Below are 6,137 nucleotides of genomic sequence, written 5' to 3'. Positions count from 1 at the left end.
GGATCAGGTTCGATTTTCTGCGTTTTCGCTTCCGTAGCATGCATTTTGATAGGAAAGTATGACGAATACGAAAAAAAAAAAAATGGAAAAACGCATGCGAAAATTTCGGACTCAGTGTGCAAGGACCTTTAGAGTAAAACATGTCTTGTCAAATATATATTTTATATAAAATATAAATATTTTAATTATTACATTTTACATTTTCATTAACTTAAACTTCCATAACTTTTTTGTTATATAATCTTTATAACTTTTTTTCACTTCTACAATAATCTGCCAAGTGTCTTCTTTTAAGTCTGTGGTCCAAAGCATTCAAAATGTATAACAGTTTAAGTTGGAAATGTCATTTTCAGGTCTATGCTCAAAAAGTGGAACCGACAGTTAACAGGTTAAAGAACATGCAAATAATGCACTTTTGTGATTGTGAATAAGTGCAGTGCCCTGTGAGTGTGACTCTACCACTGAGTAACATTTGATGTGAGTGTTTGTGGCGTTGTACAGTATATTGAGACGGAGGCTCCAGAACTGTTACTGCGATATTCCTTCAAAAGCAGATTGTCGAGACATTTAAAAGTCATCGTATCGCACACCCCTGATCCCAATTAAGCAGTTCTCTCTCTCTCCGTCTCTGAGCAGAAGGAGTTTCGTATCCCGGCGGATCAGGGCATCGCTGGTCACGTGGCCACCACTGGGAAAATCCTCAACATCAAGGATGCGTATTCCCACCCTCTGTTTTACCGCGGTGTGGACGACAGCACGGGCTTCAGGACGAGAAACATCCTCTGCTTCCCCATCAAAGATGAGAACGAAGGTCAGACACGTCAATCCTGGAGGCTTTCCCGACACGCAGTCCCTTTGGAAAAAATCTGACATGGAAATAAAGAAAATCTTTACATATTTGTCAAATATATACAAATGTGAAATGGTTTGTAAAAGATAATTTTGTCCGCTCTGGTCAAACAGAGGGCTCTCTGGTCTAAAACGTTATTAATTTTAATTGAATTATTTACACAGTCACAATAAAATGAACAGGGTGTAAATAAAGAGCTAAAATCCCTATGGAAAATGTTAAGATTTTCAGAAATAAATTAAATCTATACAAATGATCAAATAAAGCAATAAGCCCCGTGAAGCCGTGGTTTACAGTGAATTTATAACAGCTAAGGGGGTTTTAGGCACTCCACAACGCCCCTTAGCTGTTATAAATTCACTGTAAACCACGGCTTCACGTGGCTTATTGCTTTTATAAAACCGTTATTCCATATACGTAGTAAGGTTTCACAAAATAAAACAGAGCAAATAAAGTGTAATGATATTAATAAAAACAGTATTCTTCCACCAAACAATGTAGCTCCTCAGAAACAGTTGTGGTTGCAACAAAGTGGTTGCCGAGCAACAGACAAACGTAAACAAAGGTGTATGTTTGTAGAGTAATTTACAACAGCTTCGGACGCGGCTCAGCCAATCAGAATCAAGCACCGGAACTCTCCGGTTTATAAATATGTAACATTGAAACTTTTTATTTGGTGCAGGATTCACAATTTTCACTCAGTAATTTGTACTCAATTTCTCGTAAATTTCACAAATAATTACAAAGAAACTACAGGTAACACACTGAATTATGAAATTTTGAAGTAGAATGACTGAAAGTGTTTTCTTGTAAAATGTACTCCAATAATATTATTTACAACCTCATAAAAAAAAAAAAAATTTTGCCGGAGATTTATGCTGCAAGATTCAGTCCTGAATCACATTTAAACATAATTACCACAAACAGCCATCAGAAACCCGTCAAGATGAACCGCTAAAGAGAAACACGCCACTCGAGGCTTGAGATTTACAGAGAATGAGCTCAAAGTGCATGCGACATTAAATGTGTGTGTCCTTGAGGCTTTACTTGTAGAGATGTTGAGGGCAGTCAGAGACTTTTGAGTCAAAGCGATGTTGACGTGCATCAACCGCAGACACGAGTACAGAAACCCACGAGAACATCTGATCTGATCTCTCATCAGAGGTGATCGGTGTGGCAGAACTGGTGAATAAAACCAACGGCCCGTGGTTCAATCGTTTCGATGAGGATCTGGCAACCGCGTTCTCCATCTACTGCGGCATCAGCATCGCTCATGTAAGAGTTTCTGCAGCATCCCTCGATCACTCAACACAATATCACAGTGACAACAACTTAAAAGCTTAAAACTTTATAGAAATGTAAATTTAATGTGTATTCTATTATATATTATATATAGTATATAATAGAATATAAATTATAAAATATACATTTTAATTTCCAAAAATGGACCCTTATGACTGGTTTTGTGCTCCAGGGTCTCATTGATGTATTCATGTGTTTTACAGTCTCTGCTGTATAAGAAGGTCCATGAGGCTCAGTTCCGCAGTCATCTGGCCAATGAGATGATGATGTACCACATGAAGGTGTCGGAGGAGGAGGTCACTAAACTCCTGCACAGCGGCATCGAGCCGGTCCAGAAAATCCACCCGGACTTCTCTGAGTTCACGTACACGCCGCGCTCTCTGCCCGACGACAGCACGCCTGTGGTACGACTCGAGCACAAACCAGACGAGAACGACTGAAGACAGACACTAATACACCTATAAGATCGACCTGCACACGCTAGCCAGGTACAGAAACACAACACGTTCACAGCTCAACAATGAAACAATCTTGTAGAAATCTAGTTAACATCATGTATCATGCTCTTAGAAATGGAAGATTTGCGTTTGGTTCTGAACTATTACTACTATTTTGTACTACTAATGTATAATTTATACTGATAATTCATATACAATTTGTACTAAATGTAGGCCTATACTATTAATTTATACAGCTTTTACCATTTTGTACTGCTAATTAATACAATTTGTACCATTTATTATTAGGGTAGCCTACTATTAATTTATACAAGTTACACTATTCGTCTATTGATACCATTTGGCACTATTAATTTAAACAATTGAGATTAAATTATGCTACTAATTGATACAATTTATACCATTTTCTTCTGCTGGTTTATACAACTTAAGACTATTTTGTACTACTAATTAATACAATTTGGCTATTTTGTTCTACTAATGTATAATTTATTAATTAATTTGATTGATACTATTTGTACTAATTTATACAATTAATACAATTTTGTTACTTTGTTCTACTAATTTATAATATTTATAACATTTGTTCTTATAGATTTATGTAATTTAAATTATTTTTTTGGACTGTTAATTTATACTATTTGTTCTACTAATTTATACATTTTACTACAAATGTATAATTTTTTTTGTGCTAATTTATTATTAATTTATGCAATTTTGTACTAGTAATTAATTCAGTTTTGCTATTTTGTGCTACTAATTTATATTTTCAACAACATTTTTGATCAAAAGACTCGAAATGTCAAGTAAAAAGTAATTTAATATTGTCCTCACACCTTGAGCTCTTGTGCACTTCTCAGTCATCACTTTTATTGCTATAAAGTTTTCAAACACATTTTTTATGGTAAAAGATGTCAACCTGAACTAAATCTGTCATAAAAGCCTGATGTTTGTAGCTGACAGCTGATCAGTCTCATCAATCCTCTGCTGATCGCATGTATATTTGATCAGTGTCTCACCTGAGCCGATGCTGATGCTGTTGCCAGGCAATGGAGCGGCTCATCTATAAGTCATAGCAAAGGGATGATGAGCTTCAGATGATGAATCAGACACGTTCAGAGCATCTGTTCCTGTTGTTGTAGGTTTTGTCTGATGGTGAAGAAGGGCTACAGAGACCCTCCGTATCACAACTGGATGCACGCTTTCTCCGTCTCACACTTCTGCTACCTGCTTTACAAGAACCTACAACTGTCCAACTACCTCGAGTAAGCTGAGAATCACTCAAACCAGGAACCAGTGCGACCTGATGAAACACTGCATTGCTGGGTTTTACGCAGCTTTACACTCATTCAAACAGTTTGAATCGTTTTAGTGAATCAGTTCATGTAAATGAATCAAATCAACGATTCATTACCTCCCAAATAAAGGCACTGCACCTTAATTATCGTAGTGAATGATTTTGACACTGTTTTCAGTTCACTCCTATACATTAGGATGTTTCTAGTTTTATCGTTTCTTTTGTGTAAATTCTGTTCGTATTGCGTTCACTGTCGCTCTAATCGAGGTGGCTGAAATCTTGAGATCACATGACCTTTTTAATTACGGTTTAACAGATTTATACTATTTTGTACAACTAATATATTCAACTTGTAATAATAATAATAATAATTGATATAGCACTTTTCATTCATGGAATGCAACTCAAAGTGCTTCACAAGCATAAAACAAATATTAAGAATACAATATCAGTATAAAATAATCAAAATTAAATGATTCAACAAGTATAAACAAATATGAAATTTTTTTTACAATTTATGCTATTTTGTATTATTAATTTATTCAATTTATATTATTTGTACTACTAATTTTTTCAATTTATATTTTTTATACACAATTATAATTTCAGTTTATACTTTTTTTTTTTCTACTAAATTATAAAATTTCTACTGGCAGAGATATAGAGATTCTGGCGCTCTTCGTGTCCTGCATGTGTCATGATCTGGATCATCGAGGAACCAACAACTCCTTTCAGGTGGACTCGGTACGTCCATCATCCACCTAAATGCCTTCGTGAGACGGTTCATAGTTTGTGTGAAATTGCATGAAATTTAATAAATTAATATGTGTATAATATCTGTTTTCACCAGCAATCCGTCCTGGCAGCCCTTTACAGTTCAGAGGGATCTGTGATGGAGGTACACACACACACACACACACACACACACCTAACATATCTAAGTGTAAGCACACTATCACACTATCTTTTATTTAAATAATTGTAGACAAAAATGAGATTGGGATCGAGAAATGATGTGATGTAGCAAGACACTGGAGCACATGTGATGTCTCCTGTGAGATACTTTAGTGGATTTACATTATCTTATGTGATGTCAGTGTAGGATCACACATGTAAAATATCTAAATTTATTGTTCAGAATGTTGAATTTATTATACAAATTTGTGTGAACATCCCCTAAAAAAACATACACACACTCACTCACTCACACACACACACACTTACTCACTCACACACACACACTCACACACACACACAAAGTTGTTGTTTATTTTGTTGTGTTTTTGTCATTTATTTATTTATAACAGGTCTACAATTTTTAGTAAGTTTTAGTTTATTTTTTTGTCATTTTAGTATTCCAACTTAAACTAAACAAAAATGAGACATGTTGCCTTGGCAACTAGCTGAAATAAAATAATTTACTTTTTTATTTCATTTCAATTAATGTTTATTTCATTTGAAGTATTTTGTTCAAGTTATTTCAAACTTTCAAATCTGTACGTCCCCAAAAGCAGATTGATTCATTCATTTTTTTAAGCTCACTTCGGTGTACAAATTTGTCCCCAAAATATGGAGCACACTCACACAATATGACTATAACCCTGTTTACAAGCGTCCCAAACTCAGTCTATCGATTGTACAGTTGTTTTCTATTCACTGGCAGAGTTTAACCCTGTGTTGTGGTTGAATCTCATGTGTTTGTACCTGTGAATGTGGCTGAGATGAAGTGTGTCTGCTGCCCTCTGCTGTTCACACACACTCAGCGCTGATCTAGTGTGTGTGTGTGTGTGTGTGTGTGTGTGCTTGTGCTTCAGAGACATCACTTCGCTCAGGCCATCGCCATCCTCAACACACAAGGCTGCAACATCTTTGAGAAGTTCTCCAGAAAGGTGCATCACTCCTTCCTCGACTCCGATTACAACAGGGAAAAATCCTTCAATGGTTTTGTTATCCTGACCATGATGCTTTGCTCTTTCTGTTTTCAGGACTATCAGCGGATGCTGGATCTGATGAGAGACATCATCCTGGCCACAGATCTGGCTCATCACCTGAGGATCTTCAGGGACCTGCAGAAGATGGCTGATGGTGCGACGCGGCACGAACAGTTTTCACTTCAGGGCTTAACGAATATGACAAATTCCATTTGTGTTATAAGATCAAATGCAAATTCGTTTTTAATAATAAAAATAATTTCACAAGGATTTAATCCAAAATAAAAATAAAATAAATA

General features: G+C 35.8%; 1 pseudogene; it reads left to right on the top strand.

The window, feature by feature from the left end:
• Positions 1 to 6,137, top strand: part of LOC107709405 (cGMP-dependent 3',5'-cyclic phosphodiesterase-like) — a 48,881-nt pseudogene that overhangs the window by 38,333 nt on the left and 4,411 nt on the right.

This window comes from Sinocyclocheilus rhinocerous, unplaced genomic scaffold (genome assembly GCF_001515625.1).
Source record: "Sinocyclocheilus rhinocerous isolate Xijiao unplaced genomic scaffold, SAMN03320098_v1.1 scaffold3493, whole genome shotgun sequence".
Lineage (NCBI taxonomy): Eukaryota > Metazoa > Chordata > Actinopteri > Cypriniformes > Cyprinidae > Sinocyclocheilus > Sinocyclocheilus rhinocerous.
This window is presented reverse-complemented; position numbering and strand designations above follow the sequence as displayed.